General features: G+C 47.6%; 1 protein-coding gene across 2 annotated transcripts in view; it reads left to right on the top strand.

Annotated features, from left to right (window-relative positions):
* The window catches only part of LOC146856387 (17-beta-hydroxysteroid dehydrogenase type 6-like), a 235,332-nt gene that overhangs the window by 69,857 nt on the left and 140,582 nt on the right, over nucleotides 1–24,893 (top strand). The window contains exon 2 of one of the 2 annotated variants that reach the window (XM_085654511.1): nucleotides 18,082–18,314. The exons of the other annotated variant lie outside the window; for it this stretch is intronic. The gene's annotated coding sequence lies outside the window, so the exon portion shown is untranslated. The remainder of the gene's footprint in view (nucleotides 1–18,081; nucleotides 18,315–24,893) is intronic. 2 annotated transcript variants of the gene reach the window in all.

Raw genomic sequence — 24,893 nt, 5'->3', positions numbered from 1 at the left:
CAGCGCGGTCTTCCTGACATCACCTTTTCTCGCTTCTCCTGCTTCTGCTGACCCCTCCTTTACAACATTTTTCTCGGTAAGCTCCTTACGTTCTTTTAACTTACAAATCTGTTAGTAACGCCACCATTATCTGTTTCGCTAACCAAAGTATAGTTAATGACCTTTTTCACAAGAATTCAGTCTTTCTCGAGAGCAGCGCTTACCTCTGCCCTACTACGGAATCGTTACTTCCGTTGATAAAGTAGCATATCCTTCTACCTTACCCTTCTAACAAGCATTAGCTAACCATTTCTCCAGAATTAAGACACCTAGTTGGAGACCCAATGCTCCTGAGAAATAAAACCAGAGTTTCACAATTAACTTGAATGCTATTTCATTCACGCACTTTCATACGGAAAATGTAGTACATTCACACAGAATTCTGTCTTTCCCGAGAACAGCGAACAGTCTGTTCTACTACAGAATTATGACACACGTTAATAAAGTAGCACTTCCCTCTACTTTATCCTTCTAGCAAGCTTAGGGAAACCCTATTACCTTTCCAGTGATAGGCGTTATCAGAGCTCCTTTTGGACTCCTGGTACCTAAGACCAAAATTTCACAGGTGACCTTCGCTACTATACACTTCTCTCATACAGAAAATGTCCCTAATGGCAACACACAAAGATGTTACCAAATCGAACCCAGACAATGCGTCGTGCAACTTCAATCGTCACACGTTTTCCCCGTGTACCTACAGGGCAACACCAATTCCGTGTTTCCCGAGAGCAGCGCTTACCTCTGCTCTACTACGGAACTGTTACAAACTTCCGACTTCCTACATCCCAGAAGCCGTCAAACAACATAGAACTTGACGCGACTCAACATAGAGTGTTAATACATAAACCAATACCAATCAATAATCAATAAGCAATTTACAAGCAATAATCACCAAACCAAAACAATAGAACCATCATCCTGCTACCGGAAAAACTGTTGGAGCGCGAAAACCCTGGCAACGGGGAAAAAGCGAACCCTCCTTACCGGTATCCTTCCCTGCGTCACAGACCCATCGTCACACTAACTCATTCACACATGCATTCAATGGTGGGGCCCATAACACCATCACTCACACTAACCATTCACCGGTCTGCACGCAGTTGGAGGGATGAGCGGTTCAAGCGCTCGACATGTGGGGGAACACCTTATACCCTATAGGGAAAGAAAAGTTAATTTACAAAATATACATCAATACCCCTTCCTCCTACAGATCTCAATCCTGAACATCAAGGCACTGCCTCCACGAGATCAATGGACCAAATAGTTGGATTGGTTGATGGTGATCTAGAACCAGCTAAAACACATTTCAAGATTCAGATCTTATCCTTCATAATAAACCACAACTCAATTCTTTTTAATCAATATCTGTTTATCTAAAATTTCTGGAAATGTTATATTTGCATTTGAAAAATTTATATCAAAGTTCAATTATAGGGGGGAGGAGCCTAGCGCGCAACCAAGATGGCCGCGTAGGTGCGAGGCTCCCGAGGACCTCCGCGACCTCCTGCATAAATCCTGACAGAATCCTGTCCCAGATGAGGGGACTGTATTTGTGAGCCCGAGCAGAGGTGACGCCCGTTTTCCGTTTTTAAATCGGACCTCGGACACCGGCAGGAGCATCGATTGAGGTTTGCGGCCTTCTCCACGCCGGCCCCCCGTACTGGAGTTGTGGGGCGATCCGGACACAAAGTGAACAACAGCGGCGGGCGAGGCTGGGTGGCGCGCGTACCCCGCGCTTTCACTTTCGCGTTTGCGCCCTCCTTGCTGCCAGGCGAGGTTGGGTTGCGGGGCGGTGTGCGGTGCTGTGGCCTCGTTGGGCTGCCCTGCCGGCCCGCCGGCTGCGATCCGTCCTGAGGAGCGGTGGTCGCCCCCCCCCGGAGCCCTTGAACGGGATTGTCTGCCCCCTTTCTGAGGAGATTGGCTCGATTTGGGGATTGCGACCATGGCCACAAAACAAGATGGCGACCGGGCCAAGGTGAAGTCGACCCGTCGTGGCACGGCCCAACAGTCCAATAACATGGACCGCTACACCCTCCAGAAGGGATCTCCAGAGGTGCTGCGTAGGTCCCCCACGGACCCGACTGATGCTCCTGTTCCGCCCACGAACCTGACCCTCCGGGACGTCATGGGCGCCATCGCCGAGATGAAGGCCTCGGTGGACCAGCGCTTTGACACTCTGGCGCAGAAGATCGACTCGGTCCTCGTGGACGTGGGCCTCGTGAGAGCCGATCTGTCTAAAACAAATGACCGGGTCGATTCTTTGGCCCACTCTACCTCGGGCCTCACAACTGACGTGGCGGCCCTCCAACAGGAGGTGCGCAGGCTTGGCCAGGCGAGCGCCCTGATGAATCGTCGACTGGAGGATTCCGAGGGTCGGGCCCGGAGAAACAACGTCCGCATTATCGGGGTGCCGGAGGGACGAGAGGCGGAGGCAGCGGATCTGTTCGTGGAGGACCTGGTCCTCACCCACCTACAGCCTCGGGGGCTGAGCAAATTCTTTGCAGTGGAACGGGCCCATAGGGTCCCCGGGGGTAGGCCTAAGATCGGCGCCCCTCCGAGGCCTCTCATCGCCCGGATCTTCAATTTTAGGGACAGAGACGCTATCCTGCAGACTTCTAGGCTCCAAGGGCCAGTCAGACTTGACAACATGGATATTAATTTCTATCCTGACTTTACCCCGGCGGTCCAAAAGCAGAGACTGAGCTTTCTGGGTGTCAAACGTCGCCTACGAGACCTGAATCTCAAATATTCGATGCTTTTTCCAGCTAAGCTGAGGGTGGAGGTAGATGGCCGCACGCACTTTTTTGATCGTCCCGAGGCGGCCGGGGACTGGCTGGACACTTTGCCCGGAGATCGGGGCCGGGGGGGCGGGGGGGGAGCGGTTGGTGGGGAGGGCCCGCCGGATCAGGACTAAGGGACTAATGGTAGGCCTTGCTCCGGGCTGTGTTATTGTCACCATTGACTGTTAGGGTAAGTTCCCCTCCTGTGGAGGTCGTGCGGGGTCTCTTGGGGGATCTCCCTCCTCCTCTGGGGGACTAGTTAGTTTTCTTTCTATGGGGCGACAGGCACACTGCACTTTGGGGGGGCTGTTTGGGCTCATGCAGGGGTGCAGGGTGGGGGGAGTTCTGTTGGGATGGGTGGGTTGGGGTGGGGTGTGGTTCGTTTCTACCGCAAGGCAAACCCTTTATTGTACTGGTGTTTTTGAGTTGCTCTCGGGGGGACAAATGATGGCTTCTGTATGTGATGGGGGGTAGGGACCTGACTTTGTTGTCCTGGAACGTTAACGGGCTGGGGGATAGGATTAAGCGGGGTGTGGTCCTGCAGTATCTGAAACGGATTTCGCCTGATGTGGTCTTTCTGCAGGAGACACACCTTATTGGTAACTCCTTTTGTGCCATGAATCGACGTGGTTATCGTTTGGTGGCCCACTCGGGCTTTACGTCAGGCTCACGAGGGGTGGGCATTATGGTCAAGACCTCGCTCCCGCTAGAAATAGACGAGGTGCGCCATGATGAGAGGGGACGCTACACTGTTTTGGTGGGGAGAATGGAGGGCAAAGTAGTCGTCTTTGTCTCAGTGTACGTCCCACCGGGGTTACAGTCCACCACCTTTGCTGACCTGGGACGCCTCCTTCTTGACCTTCCGGGGGGGCTTCTGGTGGTTGGGGGGGACTTCAACGCGGTGGTTTCTGGGACTATGGATCGTTATCCCCCTAGGGACCTCCCCCGGGCACAGGCGTGGCTGTCGGGCCTTTTGGACACACTGGGATTGGTGGACTGCTGGCGTTTAAAGCATCCCACTCAGCTGCAGTACACCTTCCATTCGGGTGCCCATGGTAGCCTTTCGCGGCTTGATCATATCCTTGTCCCTGCGGCCTATGCCGGGAGGGTGGGGGAGGTGCGCCATTTGGCGAGGGGCATTTCAGATCACTCCCCGCTCCTGTTGCACTTTGGTGTCTCCCCGAGGGGGGAGGGCAGGGTAGCTCCAATCAACGCTTGGTACCTGCGCGACCCCACTATTCGCGCTGACTTGATTAAATCCTTGCAACGGTATTTCGAGGAGAATGTGGGGTCAGTCCTGTCGGCTATCTCCCTGTGGGAGGCTTTCAAGACAGTGCTGAGAGGGGAGGCCCTCTCCTTTATTTCCCATGCCCGGAGGCGCGCACAGGAGGAGGTGACCCGGGTGGAGGCCGAAATTACTGAATTGGAGGGTGATTTGGGGAGTGGGGTGACTGACGCTGCGCTCCACGTTCTGCACCTTAAGCAGGCGGCCTATAGGGCCCTCGTCACGGAGGCGGCCAGGGGCCTCAGCAGAGAGCAACAGGGGCGATTGTATGATGTGGGTGATAAGGCGGGCAAGTTGATTGCGTGGTTGGATAAGAAGGAGAGAGCGAGTCGTGTGGTCCCGCTGATTGAGAGGACGGATGGCGTGCGTGTCATTGAGCCGGAAGGCATTGTTTCTTGCTTCGCGGATTATTTCCGCGAGGTATATTCCCCGGTTTCTCCCTGCTCGGAGGAGGATTCCCATGCCCTGCTGCGTGACATCGCGCTCCCCTCCCTTTCTGTGGAGGACAGGGAGTTGCTGGATGCCGCCCCCACCTCGGACGAAATCGCCCTCGCCATCCGCTCGGTCGCTTCTGGCAAGGCCATGGGCCCGAACGGCATTCCTATCGAGTTATACAAGCTGCGACCGGATGTACTGGCACCCCACCTCCGCGCAATGTTCCTTGCGGCCCACTCGCGGGGCTCCCTCCCGCCGGACCAGCGTCTGGCTACCATCGTGGTCATCCACAAGGAGGGGAGACCTCGAGATCGAGTCACATCCTATCGGCCTATCTCGCTTTTGAATGCGGAACCTAAAATCCTCGCCAAGGTGCTCGCCAACCGGCTGGTCGGCGTGGTGGGCGACCTGGTCCACCAAGACCAGTCCGGCTTTATCCCCCATCGCAATACGGCTCTTAATCTGCGACGCCTGCACGGCGTGCTAGCGCGTGTTCCGTTCGTGCGGGAGCCGGCCATCTTGGCGTCTTTGGACGCCACTATGGCGTTCGACACACTCGAGTGGCCGTACATCTGGGCGATGCTGGCGAAATTTGGCTTTGGGCCGGGTTTCATCAGCTGGGTCAAATTGTTGTACTCGGACCCACTTGCGCAGGTGGTGGTGAATGGTCGAGTCTCGGCCCAATTCGTGCTGGGACGGGGCACGCGACAGGGTTGCCCCCTGTCGCCGCTCCTGTTCGCACTGGCCTTGGAACCCCTGGCGGAGTGGCTGCGGTGGCACCCTTCTATCCGAGGTCTCCGTTGGACCCCTGAGTATGAGGACCGCGTGTCTCTCTATGCAGACGACATCCTTTTGTACTTAGCCTCCCCGCGCAAATCACTGATTGTCCTGGTCGATGTTCTGCACGCTTTTGGCCGCAATTCAGGCCTTGTCATCAACTGGGCCAAATCCTGTGTCTATGTGCTTTCCGGGGAGGCTCCTCTCCTCCCGCGGGGCTGTCCGATCCAGATTGCCTCGGAGGGATTTAGATACTTGGGTGTCTACATTACGCTGGACCCGGTGGCCCGCTACGAGCGAAATTTGCTTCCCCCCCTCCAGCGCTTGAAGGAGGATGTCGCGCGCTGGAGGCGCTTGCCACTTTCGCCGCTCGGCCGGGCGGCGTTGTTCAAGATGATGTCACTGCCGCGCTTCCTGTACGCTCTCCAGAACACTATGGACTTGGTCCCAGCGCGCTACTTCCGTGAAGTGGAAGGTTTACAGCGCCGCCTGTTCTGGGATGGGAGGCCGCGTATAGCCTTGGCAAAGTTGACGCTCCCGTGGTACGACGGAGGGATTGCCCTCCCGGATATTAAACGGTATTACTGGGCCTCCCAGTTAGCTGCAATTAATCAGGGCCTCTATGGGCCCGCCCTAAACCCGGCATTTGAAATGGACAAGATGCTCCTGCCCGGTGGCGACTACAACCGAGCGCTCTACGCTAGTGTGCCCGATTCCCGCTTGACGGGACCCACGCGTGTCATGGTGCGAGTTTGGCACGCGGCTAATGCAGCTATGGGCTGGAAGGACCGTTTGACACGGGCGTCACCGCTGTATGCGTCTGAGAGGTTGGGCTCTCTGTGGACCTCGAAGGGCTTTGAGCAGTGGGACACTATAGGCATCAGTACAGTGGGGGATCTCTGGACGAGGGGAGGATTTAAAACATTCGAGACGTTGCAGGCGGAGTTTCAGCTGCGGGGCAGTGAATACTTTCGGTACCTGCAGGTCCGTCACGCGCTGGGCTCCGTCTTCCCAGACGTGGCCTCCATCCCGGAGTCCTCCCCCCTGGAGGATCGAGTGCTAGATGGCCATGTTCCGGACAGCACGATCTCCCTCATTTACAAGAAACTGATAAATGATCGCTCGGGCTTACTGACTGGCCTCCGCGAGGCCTGGGTTGCCGATGGGCTGGAGTTGGACGACGAGGACTGGATTTCCGCGGTGGCCTCTCCGAAGGAGGTGGCCATCCCGGCTCGCCTTCGTTTCGTCCAGCTTAAGATACTCCACCGGGTGTACATGACGGGGCCAAGGCTTCTGCGTATGGGCTATGCCGAGGACGGATTGTGTAAGCGTGGGTGTGGTGCGTCAGCGACTTTTTTGCACATTTTGTGGGAATGCCCGAGGGTGGAGCGATTCTGGCGTGGTGTGCATGAGGTCCTGCGAGCGGTTACGCATGTCGCGCTGTTGCCTGAAGCGAGGAGATGTTTGCTGAATGTGTGGGAACCGACCGATTACTCGGTTCCGCAGACGCGATGGGTGACTCTGGGCTATATGGTGGCTAAACGGGACGTTGCACAGCTGTGGGGATCCCAGAGGTCCCCGGCGGTGTCGGCCTGGAAAGAACACATGGATTGGTGCATGTTCCGAGAAAAGGTGGTGTATGTGGCGCGGGGTAAGCCTGGGGCATGGGTGAAGATATGGGGCCCCTGGAACGCCTACCGCGGGGATATCTGCGAGCCGCCGTTGTTGCCTCCCGCTTCACCAGCTCCATCCCCCTAGTTTACTCCCTCCCTCAGTTCCGAGCACAGTATTCTCCCAGTCCCGGACCTGTTTCCCTTCCCCTCTCGGGTGTTTTCAGTGGATGGTTTGGGGTCCCCCATTTGAGGAGCACGTGCTGCCACTTTCGATCGTGGGTTGCCTTGCGGGTGTGTGTTTATTTATGTTGTTGTGTTGTATAAAATGAAACCGTATTGTGGGCTCAGAGCCATATGGCCCGTGTTGTGGATACCTCCTGCCTTAGTGTCTATGTAAAGCTAAGTACCTCATTGTATGTATGTCATTTGTTATCGTCACTTTAGCGGCCGGCCGGAAGGTTGTAGGCCCATACCTGTATATATTTGAGATTGCAATAAACGGTTTCAAAAAAAAAAAAAAAAAAAAAAAAAAGTTCAATTATAGCACAGAACCTCATATTGACCTAATCTGGCAATTCGGAGTCCTCTAAGTCATCAGTCAAAGTTCATAGTTCTCTGCTCAGCATGCTACAGTCTCAAAGGATCGGTAAAGACCAGAGACGTGCAAGCATCTGTCAGTGCCCATAGAATTTAGGAAAAGTTCGCCGTCATCAGGTAATTGGGCAGTGTCCGGACCATCTAGGATTCAGAGAACGCAGCAGTCACCCTAAGTAGTAGAGTTTGCGTAGCGTCACCGTCGTCGGCGTTGTTATCGGAAAGAGCGATCGCCAGTCAATAGTTAGCTGTCGGTCCGTAGGTAGGTCCCTCTCTATTCTATCATGTATTTTTATAATAAAATCACAGTAAAAAGTTACATTTTGATAATTTCGTATGGTCGTGATTGGTTGGTTGAGATCATCCGATGGGGTTTAGCACAGTTTGAGGGGTGAGGTCACAAGTTCAGTCCGAAGTGGTTTTTTTTGTGAATGTTCATTGTCTTGTCACTTGGCTGTCATCCCACCGTGGCCTTGCCTTGGTACAGTGGGATATGGGTCATGAAGAGGCCGTAGGCGTCTTTGTCACTCATGCGCGTATGCTTGCAACCGCTCGCGATGAGAAACTACCAGTCCGCGTTGAGAAAGCTGCCGCTCGAGTAAAAATCTACTCGAGCGGCAGAAAACTACAGCTCGCACTGTGCAAGATGCCGTTTTCAATGATTGCACAGTGCCAGATGCTTGTCCACACTGTGCAATCATTGAAAACGGCATCTTGCACAGTGCGAACAGGGTACTACGCAGTTCGCGAAGTGCTTCGCGTAGTGCGAAGTGCACTTTGCGTAGCTACGCGTAGCGCTACTTCGCGAAATATGCCCAGGGTTAATTTAAATTTCAAACTAAACCACATTCACTGGATGATGTCATCAGTGATGTCATCAGTGATGTCATTTGAGATGTCATCAGTGATGTCACTGACCATGTCATGAATGATGCAATATGTGACATAATCAGCAGTGCATTGCATAACACCCCTGAAACCTATGTTTTTTTCTTTGAATATATATATATATATATATATATATATATATATATATATATATATATATATATATATATCAATAACAGTCGGGTCCTTCCGGGATCCAAGCCCTCGTCAGGTGGTGCGTTGTCCGGCGAACCCACTGCCGGATAATCCAATTACCAGTCTCAAGAAACGAAAACGCACTCTCAAAGGTCAGTCTTTTTTAATCATAAATCGCTACGCGTTTCGACACAACCTGTGTCTTGGTCACACGATTATTTCTGGATTCTCAAACATACATATAGGTATATGTAAACATAGAAGAGGTGCTGACATATTGCTCATTTGGGCTGCAAAGCGGCCGCCATTTCTAAACAGGTACAAACCTCGTGCAATTAAATGAATGTATCCAAATTTCCTTTGAGTTCGGACTGTAGATCAGCTTGTTAACATTTTTCACATTGAATACCACTGATGTCATGTTGTCGGATTCATGTAACAAGTATTACCGTACATTTAAGTACCGACAAAAGATTCAACCAACTTTATCAATTGCGAGTTAATACTCACAGACAAAAGCTCGTAATGCGGGATAGTAAAGCCCTGTGGACTCTATTGTATATGCATCAAGCGGACTAGTGCCGCATTCGTTCCCATAGATGTGTAGGCATGCATATATTTGGTTTTCAAACTCCGAACTCAATTGTTTGGATTTGTAAACGGACTAGTGCCTCATATACAAACGCACCAGTAAAAACAGAATGCATAGCTCAAATGCCAAGTGGCAAATAAAAGCCAAGAGCAGTTAGCACATCCAATTACAACCACTTGGTGGTTAGCAAAGACCAAAGTCACAAGAGTGTACGTGACATCAAAGAAGAACTGAATATACTGAAATTATATGAAAACTGTGCAATTCTTATCTCTAGGAGAGTGCGATGAAGTGTCATCCTCATGAAGAAAAGGGTAGGGAACCTGTGCCGTGTCGTGAAGAGGTGAATGGTCCCTTCCTTTCCTCCTGGATGGTGAGAGAAACATAGGTTAAAATTGCAAATTGGCTCTCAATTACTGATCAATCACATGAATAAACTAGCATGCTATTCAAAAAGATATAGAAGGCATTCAATACTCATAAAATACATATAAATTACATATAAAATACAGATAGAGATCACATTACAGGATTAAAGGTTCAATTATCATGTAAGTGTGTTGCAAGTTCCTCGTCCATATTGTGCCCCCCAGGGAACTTGGTTTCTAATTCCATGATCCATTTGGATTCCCTCTTCCTCAGGGCCAGCTCTCTATTACCTCCTCTTTTGGAAACATGCACCTGTTCTATGGCGAAGTACTTCAAAAGAGAGTTATTGGACTGGTGTACATCCTGGAAATGTCGAGCAATGGGATAATTCTGGTCCTTGTTGGTTATGGCTCTAAGGTGTTCCTGTATCCGCTTTTTAACCATGCAAGTTGTACTCCCAACATACCAGAGTCCGCACGGGCATTCCAGGATATACACTACATAGTTAGTACTACATGTAAGGAACTGCGGGATAGTTTTGTTCTGTCTTAATCCCGGGATCCTAAAATCCTTCACCATGTGGCTACATTTGCAGGCTTTGCAATGGCCACATGGATAGAACCCTTTAAGATTGAAGCGGTTCCTATTGGGTGTTTCTGTGATATCCCCTCTGACCAAAATATCTTTCAAATTCCTCCCTCTTCTATATGTTATCAGAGGTCTATCACTGATGGTCCCACCAATGATAGAATCTGATTTCAAGATCCTCCAATTGTCAGCCAACATTTTCTGGACCTGTTTGGATTCGTGATTGAATGTAGTTATCACTCTAGTTGGCATTTCGTCCTGGTCCTCCCTGGTGGAGTATTCTAAGGCTTGTAGTCTGCTAATTCCACTGATCTTCTTTACTGCTTTGTTTAATACCCATTCCGGGTACCCTCTTTCCCTGAATCTGCCTAGTACGATACCTAGTTCTTTCTTAAAGTCTTCCTCCGTGCTGCAATTTCTCCGTGCTCTTAACACCTCCCCAAAGGGGATGCTCCATTTAAGTGGCTCTGGATGAGCACTGTGGGCATGGAGCAGGCTGTTCCCGGAAGTTTCCTTCCGGTGTAAGCTTGAAACCATTTTGCCTTCCTGTATAGTAATGACGGTGTCTAGGAATTCAATTTTATTGCTACTTATGCTAGCAGTCAGGTGTATATTGTACTTGTTGTTGTTAAGTTTGCTAATGAATTTCCTAGCTTCCTCTTCATCGCCCTTCCAAATGACGAAGAGATCGTCAATATACCTTAACCACACCAAGACTTTTTCAAAATCTGAGTCCATGTCACTATTAGTGTGGAGCTCCTCCTCCCACTTACCCAGGAAGAGGTTCGCAAAACTAGGTGCGAAGCACGTTCCCATGGCCGTGCCGCGGACCTGTTTGTATAGTTCACCATTAAATAGGAAGATGTTATTTTTCAGACATAGACCCATCATGTCAATTAACATATTGGTGTGATCAAGATAGCAGATATTTCTTGCCTTGAGAAAGTGGAGACATGCTTCAATGCCCTGGGTGTGATCAATGATGGTATATAATGAACTCACATCCAGGGCAATGAGTAGATATTCCTCTGCCCATATGATATCTGAGATTTTATTCAGAAAATCTTTAGTATCCCTGATGTGTGAGGGTAACTGGGTGACATACTCTCTAAGAAAGAAGTCAACGTATTTAGATATGTTCTCGTTGACATTGCCTAGTGACGATACTATAGGTCTCCCTGGTGGTACCTGTGGGTTTTTATGTATCTTCGGGAGTAAGTACAAGATGGGTAGTTTGGGGAAATCTTTTTTTAGAAAACAGTATTCCTGCCATGTGATGAGTCCTTCTTTTTGCCAATTAGCTAGTTTTTCCCATGTGTTGTTTATGCTATCATTATATGCATCAGTGGTACATTTGCAATAAAAGTTCGCATCAGAAAGTTGTTTTAGTGCTTCATCAATGTACATACGTTTGTCCCACAAGACAATATTGCCTCCCTTGTCGGAGGGTCTGATTACCATACTACTGTCTTGTGCTAGAGATAGAATAAAGGTTCTTTGTTGATTAGAAAGATTGGAGTCTGAATTCTGACGTGTACCTAGTCTGTGTTTATGCTTAATCATTTCCTTCGTTACCACTTCGTGAAAGGTGTCTATTGAGTCAGGTGGCAAAATCGGAAAGAAAATGGATCTGGGCTTGAACGTGGTGCAAGCTGCCCTATGTATATTGACACCCTCCAGATCTTCTGAGTCCTGGGACCCTCCAGTGCCCACCACAGGCTCTGCTAGATCATACATTGTTTCAAGGACATCTGCATCACCAACATTAAGATTCGGTTGCGACCAGATATCCAATTGTTGATCAACGCTTTCAGGTGGTCTGGCGTTCCTTAGGCTATGCCATTTTTTTAATTTAAGTTTCCTTATGAACTTAAAGATATCCACTCTAGTGTTTGCATAATTATACAACTCAGTAGGACAGTAAGTTAGACCTAAGCATAGCGTCGTTTTTTCCATGGGTGTAAGGAATCTAGAGGATAGATTAATGATTGTTCTATTTACCATTTCCTCATCCATGATTAGTATATTTTCCTTTGGCCTCCTCTTTTGGTTCCCATGAGTGCCTTGCTTATTTCTCCTTTGTCGGAACCTGAGTCTCCTCTGCTTGGACCGCCCCTGCCTCTTCCTCTTCCTTGTCCCCGGCCACGACCCCGTCCTCTCTTCGGAGTGGTCGGTTGGGTATCTTCCTTCTGTCGTCTTGTCCTCATGACGCGGAATTCGTCTAAAAAAGACGCAGGTTTACTTGTTATTTCCACTTCAGAGGAAGTACTAGCTGTAGATCCAGGAGGAAAGGAAGGGATCATTCACCTCTTCACGACACGGCACAGGTTCCCTACCCTTTTCTTCATGAGGATGACACTTCATCGCACTCTCCTAGAGATAAGAATTGCACAGTTTTCATATAATTTCAGTATATTCAGTTCTTCTTTGATGTCACGTACACTCTTGTGACTTTGGTCTTTGCTAACCACCAAGTGGTTGTAATTGGATGTGCTAACTGCTCTTGGCTTTTATTTGCCACTTGGCATTTGAGCTATGCATTCTGTTTTTACGGGTGCGTTTGTATATGAGGCACTAGTCCGTTTACAAATCCAAACAATTGAGTTCGGAGTTTGAAAACCAAATATATGCATGCCTACACATCTATGGGACCGAATGCGGCACTAGTCCGCTTGATGCATATACAATAGAGTCCACAGGGCTTTACTATCCCGCATTACGAGCTTTTGTCTGTGAGTATTAACTCGCAATTGATAAAGTTGGTTGAATCTTTTGTCGGTACTTAAATGTACGGTAATACTTGTTACATGAATCCGACAACATGACATCAGTGGTATTCAATGTGAAAAATGTTAACAAGCTGATCTACAGTCCGAACTCAAAGGAAATTTGGATACATTCATTTAATTGCACGAGGTTTGTACCTGTTTAGAAATGGCGGCCGCTTTGCAGCCCAAATGAGCAATATGTCAGCACCTCTTCTATGTTTACATATACCTATATGTATGTTTGAGAATCCAGAAATAATCGTGTGACCAAGACACAGGTTGTGTCGAAACGCGTAGCGATTTATGATTAAAAAAGACTGACCTTTGAGAGTGCGTTTTCGTTTCTTGAGACTGATAATATATATATATATATATATATATATATATATATCCTAACACACCGCAATCCTCTGCTGATGACGTCAGATATTACATCACTGTATTTAGACACCTATTTACCCATGTCTTCTTCCATTAATCTTTAGCTATACATATATTACAAATATTTATTTTTCATAAAGACACATATGTCATCAGTGATGTAATATCTGACATCATCAGCAGAGGATTGCGGTCGCGTGAGTTATAGTTGCCTGCACTAACTATAACGGGGGAATTTCATTGGTTTTTCACGAGTGAAATGTCCTGCTAACTATAACATGTGAAACCTATGGTTTTTTCAGTGAATTTGCAAGGTTTTTTAAATGCTAATTCCTAACTATAACGTGTGTGAAACCTATGGTTTTTTCAGTGAATTTGTACGGTTTTTTTAAATGCAATTTTTTTTTTGAGATTTTTGGTAAAAAATAATATCCAACCTATTAATAAAATAATATATGTACTATATCCTGCATTATGGAATGGTTAATTTTTTAAAAATGAATGTTTACATACAGTTGTTATCTTCTACAACTCTTGAAACTTGTATTTTTTTTTGTTTATGCATTTTTTGCCGCGTACGGTAAGCTGACGCTACGCGCTCCGTACGTCATAAGTACGGTGCGCTTACGTGATACGATGCGCGTACGGTAAGCTGACGCTACGCTCTCCGTACTTCATAAGTACGGTGCGCTTACGTGATACGTACGTGACGTACGCGTACACGCATGCGCGTTGCACGGAACCAACGTCGCGGTTACGCGGGTGCGTGTAATGCGCATGTGCGAGTACGTCCTACGTACGTGCTCCGTAAGCGCTCCGTAAGCGCATATTTACGTCACATTTGCGCATGCGTACTTGTTTACGAGCGCGTACCGTAAGCTTACGGAGCGCGCACAGTAGGTCATGTGATCCACAAAGAACACTTTTCATTGGTTGAAACTACTTTCAGTTCCAGAAACTTCCCACACCACACCCATTCCCCTCATTACTGCTTGAGATCCCCTAGGAGAAGGAGTTGAATTGACATTGAGATACAATGGTAGAGCAGCAGTCCTCTTCTGAGAGTGAGCCTAGCTGCACCATCATCAGACAGAGAAGGAGGAAACAAAAGGATTCTTTTGTGTGGGAGTATTTTACTTTTCCAGAGGGGCAGAAAAAGGTCAATGCTCCATTGGTCACTTGCAGACTTTGTGAGTGTGTTTTATCTAGAGGAGATCCAAGGAAGAAGTATTCCTTTGGAAATCACTCTATGAAGAGACACCTTAGGGATAAACATCCCAGGACCTTTGCTCAACATACTGAAGAAAACTCTTCAGTAAGTCACCGGAGCCCAACCTCAGAAGCTCAGCCGAGTACATTATCGGCAGCTCAGCTGAGCCCTTCCTCTGAGGTGGGAGCATCACCTTCTTCAGCTCCTCTGGACATTAACCCTCGATTTCGGAGGGTTTCAATGAGGTGTACAACGTGTTGTGGTCTTATTGTTTTTGGGGAGACCAGTGTTTCCCTTATTAACAATAAGATAGACCAGCACGTTTGTAGACGTTCATAATATTCCCATTCTTTCTTTCCTCTATCCCTGTATTAACCCAACGGCTCTTTTAAGAGCCAACCTTACCTCACAATTTTTTTTATTTTTTTTTAAGCTTTCCTTTTTGAAATTTTTTTTTTGCCGTGCGCGTACGGTATGCGTAATCGCGGAATAGTTACGCGAAGTTCGCGGAATTTTTCGCACGGAATTTCTCCGTTTACGCCGTGCGTGTACGCTACGCGCATCCGCGATTTTTCTAAAAAAAATTAAAATTAATTTTTGCCCTTGGGGGTCCTTCTGGGACCCCCTGACAAAGGCTAGGGGGTGTGGAACTGTCCACCCTGCCCCCTTTTAACGTTCTCCACCTTTGTTTTTCACCCCCTCAGACTGCGAGAGACAAAATGGCAGCCGACACTTCCTGGTTTCGACCGATTCGAATGTTTACTAAGATCTAACAACCAATCAGAATCGCGCTCGCGCACGGCGGCGTGCGCGTACTGTAAGCTTACGGTACGCGCTCGGAGCGCGCCTATAGATTTTTATATTGATTTAAATGCTATTTTCTCAGGAAATACTGAACAGATTTACACGAGACCTTCAAAAGGCACATCCCTGACCTGAGGGCTACCTCTCTGCCAAATTTCAAGTAATTCTGTTCAGCCGTTCGGGCTGTAGCTGTGTCTAAAGGTCCTATGGAAAAATGCATGGGGAAAACGCGTTTTGGGACCCCCTTTTTTCTCAGCCCCTGCTTGACGAATCACCCCGAGACTTTCAGGGTAGGAGCTGAGCGGAGCGCCCCATTAGTTTTGAAAATTTCGCGAGGATTCGTCAACCGGCGCCAAAGTTATTCAAAATAGAATTTTCAGATTTCCTATGGAAACACGGTCCTAACTATAACCATCTACTGGCGACCGCCAGTAGATTATATATATATATATATATATATATATATATATATATATATATATATATATATATATATATATATATATATATACACACACATATATATATGTATTATTGTATTATTCAATGATTATTTTTTTAATACAAGATCCTGGTGGGCTGCTAAGAAGAGATTCTAGCAAGAATTATTACTGAGCTATTACAATTATGCAGAAACATACAGCTTGCAAACCAATATCCAATTCCTATCAACAGGGCTTAACAAGAATCATCACAGTGTGTGCTTATATTTTTGTGCATCATTAACAACGTTCAGAATGTATTTTCCCGATTGATTACACATGTATACATTGATATAATTCTATTTCTTTCAAAACAAATTATCTATGATTTGTAGGAGTGAAATTTTTTGATATGTGGCAACTATGCCTCAATTTAGGTACGAGCTCCATCTTGTCCAAGATGGCAGTCATCCCTTTCACTAAAGCTTTACATCACCTGCCCATGTCTCTCCCTGCAAATTCTGCAGCACACTGTCAAAATGGACCGTATTGTCATTGTTTATTCTGCTTTCAATGAACTTTCTCCAGCTCGGATCACTGACAAAATATCGAGGTAGCAAAATATCGACGCCAGAATATCTACATCAAGAATATCGACTTCCTATCTACAACATTGTAAGTACAAAAATATCGGAAAAAAAATATCGATGTCAAAAATATCGTTGTAAAAAATATTGTTATTTTTAAATGTTTAAAAGTTAATGTAAAATACAGTAAACTATATATATAATTAAAGAAAACAGTTAAAAATATTAAAAATTATTTAAAAATAATAACTAACACATATAATGTTAAAATAAATTAAACATACATATTTGAAATATAATGTATATAGTTAGTCCATAAAAAGCAACACTAGGGAAAGCGTTGGATAGAGTAGGGGTAAAAATTACTATTCCCACTCCAGTGAGTGTAACAGTAGGGAAAGCGTTGGATAGCGCAGTGGTAAAAATTACTATTCCCACTCCAGTGAGTGCAAAAGTAGGGAAAGCGTTGGATAGCGTAGGGGTAAAAATGACTATTCCCACTCCAGTGAGTGCAAAAGTAGGGAAAGCATTGGATAGAATAGGGGTTAAAATGACTATTCCCACTCCAGAGAGTGCAACAGCAGGGAAAGCGTTGGATAGCGTAGGGGTAAAAATTACTATTCCCACTCCAGAGAGTGCAACAGTAGGGAAAACATTGGATAGCGTAGGGATTAAAAATAACATATTTATAAATTAAATATTTTTTTAATTAAAAGAACAATTGATTAATAAATGATCGATAAATTTATTAAAAATACTAATAAATTAAAAATATAAATTACTTTAACAACATTAAATTACTTCCTACCCTATTCCCAAATAGAAACAGAACTCACTCCACATACAATTTAAAACAATTAACATATTTATCAATTAATACAGTAACAAAAATTAATTAATAAGTAATAAACAATACAGTAATTAACTACACCAATAAATTATAATTAATAATTACAAATAAATTGCTTCCCACCTTATTCCCCTAGAAACCCACATCCTGCTCCAAACATTAATACAATTAACCTGATTATGAATTAATACAAATTAATAACCAATTATTTGTTAATTAACAATCAATTACTTATCAATACCAATAAACAAAAAATAATAATTACTTAATTACAATTAAATTACTTCCCACCCTATTCCCCTATAAACCCACAACCCACTACAGAACTAAAACGCAAAATGTAATTAAAAATAATTAATAATTCCTAAAAAATATAATTTAATTAACTATAATCAAATTACTTCCCACCCTATTACCCTATAAACCCACAGCCCGCTACGGTACTAAATCGCATAATTTACTTTAAAAAAAAATACTAACTTCTAAAAAATGTATACATATATGTAAAAAAATACAATACTTAACAAAAGACATATAATACATGCATATAAAATACATAGTAATATAAACATTGATATTATTAACATCAATATTTTTGTATCGATATTAATAACTTCGATATTATGTACTTTGATATTTCTTACCTTAAATTCGATATTCTGGTCGACGATATTCTGTCCCTACGATATTAAAAACTCAATATTAATGTATATCGATAAAATAAACTTGATATTATGTCCGTACACCCCCCCAGCTCAGTCACAACCCACAACTTAAATTTAAAGGTCCTTCCACTGGTTCACTGTGCTCCAATCATTCATTTAACATGTTATTGTCAATGTACCTATCTTTCTCTAGCATTTCCGGATGATATCAGCAGAGATGGTGCTTATGTGTTACAGCAATATGAGTTTTATTTTTGATCTGATTTACTGATGACATGATACATTTTCTCACCCCACAGAGATTCTGCAGTTTCTGAGAGGTCCATTAGGATGGTGGGCGGAAAAACACCCCGACCGCTATGGAAGCAGAAAACAACCGCCCGCCTGCACCGTGGGAAAACCGGCGGCCAAATTAGGATTAACCGCCCAAAAAATCCGACCGTGGCGGAACGAGGCCAAGAAAAACACCAACCCGCTGCAAGTATAGCGGAGACACCGCACCGGAAATTAGGATATCCCCGACAGTCCCGCGGTACGTACCGGTTGCACAATGGGATGAATGGAAGAGCCAGCGGAAGAGCTGAAGCACAGCCACCGCGGCGGACGAACTGTAAAAAATATGGCGGACGATGCCAAAACCCCACAAGAAGGCCAACAAGCCATGGCATAGCCAATAGGTCTCGCTTTTTGGACCGTATAAGTATTTAGTTATGCAGCAGAATATCCTTGGTGCAACAACACCAGCTGTTGCATGGCTAAACACTTATAAGGTCCCAAAAGCGAGACCTATTGGCTATGCCAATGCTTGTATGTAAGTTGCATCATGTTAAAAAACATGAACATTTCTCTGCAAAATATTTGTAATAGACTCCCATGCATCACCCACAAAAAAAACATTCAAGGAAAACGGCATTTAAAACAATCTGTTTCTGATAGGTAATCAGAGCAAGGCCCTCTGCAGAATAGAGCTGGTTCAATCAGGTGCCCTCCTGAAAGGATGGCACCCTAGACCAGAGCCCTTTGCCCATGCCTTAAAACGTCTCTGGTCCAGTGCCCACAATCAGGGCACGATGTGTGCACCCCTCCGAGTCACAGACCAGTTTCTGGACCTCGCATTACCAACTACACGCCTAGGCCTCTGCATAAACGCTAGATGAGCGTGATAAAAGAGCCAAAGCAAATGTCAGGACACCAGTTTGACTGCAGTCCTGTGAGGCATTGGGGCAGGGGTATGATTGTTTTAGGAGCAGTGCACCTCACTGTGCCATCAGTACCGCTTACTGTCAGCTTGGGATTGGTGCACTTTATTCTCAAGGGGCTGGAGTAAATTGTGGTGATAGGAGGAATAGTATATCATATTATGAAAAGACTGGAGGCTATAGAGCCCGGACCCCCCAGGATGACCCCCGCCCCAACCTCATGCAATCTCACAATCGAAACTAACCAGTCCAAGAGTGTGGGTAAAACAGCCATATTTAATAACCATTAAAACATTCATAAACCTGACAATAACATTTTTTTAAATTCACATTTAACATTCAATATTCACAATTTTAATATTTACAAGTATTACCACTGATCATAACCACCGGTTATGCAATATCTATTTCCTCCAGCACCAAGGGGCCCTCTGGCTCGCATCCCTTATCTGAGAACCACGCAAGCCCAACCCACCTGCGTCCTTGAGCGATGAACCCCCAGCCCAAGGTCCTTGTCCCTCATTTCCAGGGGCCCACCCCTCTACCACCAGGCTGCCAAGGAGGCTCGTGTGACCTGGCGCCCTTGCCTCCCCAGCCGGTGTCCCCATTCTCCCTGCGGAGAGCTTACAGTCTCTCCACTGAGTGCTGGCCTCGGGAGTATGTAAGCAGGCCTCCCGTTAACCCTGAAAATCAATGTTCTGTGGCCTCTTTCCGCCACTAGGGTGACCAGGGCCCACAGGTCCTTCACCCTCCCCACCTGCTAACAAGTTCTGAACAAAAGACCAGATCCCCTTGATCCACACATCTGTGCGAATGTACGACAAATGCACGCCGTCTTGATGAAACATCAGGTCCCCAGTGATTAGTCTATGTGGAATGTGACACAAGCGGCCCAGACCTGAGCACAACTTGGCCAATTCCCCGTTGAGGCACCTTACCGACACGTTCAAAGCTCGAGATCTGACTCCAGTAGCCCATGTCTGGCAAGGTATCATGGAAGACCATGCAATCCGAGCCAGAGAAAATGCTCTCCCTAGCCAGGCGAATTCGGTCAGTAAGGATTCCCTGACTGCTATGCGTCCCAACTCCACCATGTCGTTTCCGCCCAAATGCAGGATAATCAAATCCGGGGACTGATGTCCCTCGTGTTCACTCGTCTCCTCAATCAGCTGCCGCAACTGCCAAATTCGCAGGCCACCGACGCCTCGCCATAGGAACAACGTTCTCTTTAAACCAGGCGGTTTCGACACTCGCTTCTGCCATAGCCGAACTGTGGCACGCCGAACGAATGAGTGTCCCAACACCCATATCACCTTTGAGGACATAGTAGTAGCAGGAAGAGAAATGGAAACGTCAGCATGGTCATAACAATATATTGGTCCTTTGTCCTACAGTAATTCGGGCCGCACATAGCGCTTAAAACAGGCCGATGACCAGCGCCCCACCTTTGTAACCGCCTCAGCTGGTAAGCCGGCGCCCGCTGCCAGCGTTGCCGCCCCAATCCTGAACGAGTGTGATGCATACCCCTTAGAATCCAGACCCAGACACACCCGCGCCCGCCCAAACACCACCCTGAATTGGTACTGCGACAGGCATTCGCCCTGTTCATGTATGAACAGGGCCTGTCCACCCCCTGATGGACGAATCGCCAAGTATGTTTCCATCCTGGATACCGGGCAAATCTCCTCACCAGGCACGGGGGACAAGTGAACCGTGGCCCCTTTCCCCAACTGATCTGTCTTGGATTTCCTCAGAGCCACCACCAGGCCCCCATGGACTTTGTGTCCTGCCACTGGAGCCTTCCCGCGTGGTCTAGTTTGAAGGTCCCCACCAATTCCCCCAGTCGAAACGCACCATAAAAGGCCAAGGTAAATGCAGCCCCAAATAAGATGCTCTCATAATAAGAAGAGCATACCGACTGTAATACCCCCAGAATGTCACCCAGTGTTTTCACATCCAATGGCCTTCTACTATCTTTTTTGACCCCTTCTAGCCTAGCCCAGCCAGACAGCGCTTTCCTTACTACAAAAGCTGCGCCGGGGTCTCGTTGTCCCGCTAATTTAGCAAAGAAGCCTATCGCCGTCACGTGCTGGCCTTCCCTGGTCTTTTAGATCTAGTAAAATTCGCAGAGCGCCCCTGTGGAAAAAAGGGTTGCCCGGCCTGTGTGCTTAGCAAATATCCTGCGGAGGCATTACAGGAGAAGCAGGTGCAGGAGGTTGCCCCTCCGGTTCCCTGCCCTCCCTTCCTTTCTTGCTCACCCTGGGCTTCTTCACTAAAGGAGGGAATGCCGCTTTGGGCGGGCCCTATCTGACGGCTCGGGGACCTCCTCACTATCCAATACCGGAGCCTCACCCCCTTGTTCCTCCTCGCTATCATCTTCATCCCTGCCCAATTTTGCTAATACTAGCTTCAACTGCTGTGTTATTTCAGACTCTCCCTCTTTTCTTGGGCTTAGGTGGCATCTTGCGTCCTAATAGCAGCGCATGTTCCAATAAATCTGTGAAAAACAGTACTAAACACAAGCACGTTTACTCAATAACGCAGAGCTGCTCCTAGCCGAGGATAAGACCGCTCTTTAACTAAGATTAAAAACCCCTGTGCGCGTCTACTCACTAAAATATAGTGGCGCTTGCAGTGAATAAAGCCCCAAATCTGTGTGTCCACTCTTATTCTGAAATTTGCACGTGCGCATATACTTCGTAAAGTCAATTCCCAGGCTTGTTTAGCTCACACGTTGAATCTGTGCTCCCCACCCAGCTGAGCAACCCCACACGCGCAAGCTAAATCCCCCGTTAACCCAGAAGCGGAGCCGGCACACACTCTCAACCAAATCCAACCTTAGTCAAGTAAGTTACGATTGCTTACTCCTTTAATTGTAGAAACAGTAACACCGGGGATTGAACACGTAACCTTGAGAGTAAGAGACGCGCCCCAAACAGCCCGCTTCTAAATCAGTCACCGCAGTCCAAACGCAATGCAAAAGCCCCACGTGCGATCGATAACAACGGAGGCTCCTCGCCGGGAATAACCGCCTGCGTGGGCGTTGAATCCGTGCTCCCCACCCAGCTGAGCAACCCCACATGTGCAAGCCAAATCCCCCGTTAACCCAGAAGCGGAGCCGGCACACGGTCTCAAACCACATCCAACCTTAGTCAACTAAGTTACGATTGCTTACTCCTTTAATTGTAGAAACAGAAACACCGGGGATTGAACACATAACCTTGAGAGTAAGAGACTCAGCCCTTAACCATTAGGCCACAGTGAGTGACAATCTGAATATCTAAACAATGGCGCGAGACCAGGAGCGGAGCCCGCACCCAAAATTCTCCCGCTCTAACAACCGCAATAATTAAACAACAGCGCGAATTTAGCAACGCACATGAGGAGCCCCAACCCCTACCCTAATTAAGCAGTTGGTGCCCAAATTTGCCCACTCTGCACACCGCTACACAAATAAAGCGCTCGGCCCCCGCTCCAACTACGGGCCCCGGATCCCCCGAGAGAGGTGTCCCCGCATGAGCACCACCTAGGCGTGCTAACGATGTCAGGGAGACTACGGGCAGCCACCAGCGTCCAGCAGGGGAAACAGTTTTCTCTAACTTACAACTTATGTCCACCCACCGGCTACCAGCAGCTGACCCGCGCTCCCCAATGCCCCCGACACCTCACCTCCGGATCTGCGGAGTCCCGCAAACGCCGACTGAGCCGATAAGATAGATTAGATCCACTGGTCGAGGGGTCCAGAGCGGGAAAAGAGGAAGAGTGGAAGTGGACCCAGGGCCCAAATAGTCCCCCCCTGGCTCCACCCTAAAGCTACCTGCTCCGGCCGAACACACGACACAGGTAACCCGGAAGTACTTCGTCCGGCCAGTAGCCAATCAGGCTACTGGACCGGACTATGGGGGTGTGGTGCGAGTCCGGGGGGCTGGGCCCTAAGGGCGCGCTTGCCGAGATCTCGCGCTTGCCATTGTCGTGATAGAACTAGTGCATATTATTGCGACAGGGCTGCTGCCTATCGACAGGGTACTAGGAACGCACCTTAATGTGACAGGACTGGTGCCCATCGTCCTAAGGAGGAAGAGAGAATGTATGGACAACTGAAATAAAGGATAACTACCGCACCTAGAAGGAGTGGGACATAGTGGAAGGTAAAACACTGTGAAAGACAAAAAGAGATAAACAGTAAAAGCAGTAAAATAGAATATACCGAGGCAGGGATGTTAAAGAGTCAGTCGTAAGTGGGCCGGAACAGAAAGAGTAAAATAAATATGAGACCAAGAGAGATGAAATTGAGAGAAAGAAAAAAAAAAAAAAAAAAGAGAGCCACAAGATGAGAGAGGCTGAGATGGGCTGAGACAGAGGGGAGGGGAAGAGAGGGACCGACGCACAGAGTCTGGGAAACAGAGAAGAAGCTGAAGGGGGCTGAGCAGCAGGGGACGACAGAGGGAGGGGCGAGGGACTGTGAGGGAGGAAGAGGAGGAGAGACACTCAAGGAGGAAGGAACAGAAAACATTGAAGGGGAGAGATTTGGGGAGGGAGAGACAGATAGAAGCAGGGAGTGGTCAGAGAAGGGACGGCTTGTGGCTGCACACAAGCTACACAGAGTACTTGTGTTTTTGCCACAAGAGGAGGGGCGGCCAATCCCCAGTGACCGTTAGAGGGGGGGTGAGAGCAGAGAGAGGGGGTGGAGGGGCATGGTTGTGGTGCTGTAAGGCTTAATGAGCCATTACAAAAGCCAGGTGGCCTGTGCACGTTCACGCGCACGTGCACGCAAGCTTCAGAACAGCAAAAGCCTCTCTGGTAGCATTTTAAAACCCCGCTTTCTAAAGGTCTCGCTTGAGCTAGCGCATGCGCTAGCTCAGGCGAGACCTAAAAAATGCACACAGAAAACTAGCCATGTCCCCCAAACACACAAAACACGCCCCAATGACACAACCACATGGCAAAACGAAAAATACAAATCCCAGGACAACAGACCTGTCAGCAACACCCCAATTGGACACACCCACATAGCTGAGTATAAAACCAGCCCCTTCCCTGACCACAATTCCTTGCAAAACTCCAGGAGAGAAGGGACACATACCACAGCTGACAGGAGAGGCAAAGGACACAATATCACTAGCCACACCACACCACACACAGCACAACCACCACCTCCACACCAGCACAACTAACCCCTGTGCACAACACACACCATACACAGCACAACCACAACCACCACTCACACTCCTGCACCCACAATCACTTTGCACACCACGCACCATGGCCACACAGAAAATGCCCAAATGCACTGAGAGTGAGTTGAAGGTCAAGGTAGATGAGAAAGTCAGAGTAGAACCAAAGCTTTTTGGTACCCTGGTCCAACAGACACCATTAGCCACAAGGACACAAATTTGGGCAAGGATCGTCCAAAGGGTCAATGCAGTAGGGACCACCCCAAGATCAAAAAAGGAGATCATGAAGCAATGGCATGATCCGAAGAGGGTGGTCAAGGAGAGGAGGAGCAAGAACAGTGAGCTGGCTCAGAGGACTGGCGGTAGACCTCCCATTCCACCAAAACCATTCACACAATGGGAGGAGAAAGTGCTTGCCACACTGCATCCAGAGAGTCTCACAGGAGTAGCCGGGGGAGTGGAGGCTGGTAAGTACAAACAAATGACTACCGCCACTCTGCTATGTACTGTCTTGCACAACTACAAAGCTACACCACCTAGGACACATACCATCCATCTGCACCACACACTCCCCAAAATATGGCTCACAGATCCAACATTCACCCACTCCCATTCACCCCAAACGTAGCTACCAACATCACCATGGGGGCATGTGTACAGGTAGACAGCACTACAACTCCCACCAGGCCCCCTTGCCCCACAGCATCAGCAAGATGGAGCCCTCCACCCACCCCACCC

The sequence above is a fragment of the Triturus cristatus genome, chromosome 4_1 (assembly GCF_964204655.1).
Source record: "Triturus cristatus chromosome 4_1, aTriCri1.1, whole genome shotgun sequence".
Classification (NCBI taxonomy): domain Eukaryota; kingdom Metazoa; phylum Chordata; class Amphibia; order Caudata; family Salamandridae; genus Triturus; species Triturus cristatus.
This window is presented reverse-complemented; position numbering and strand designations above follow the sequence as displayed.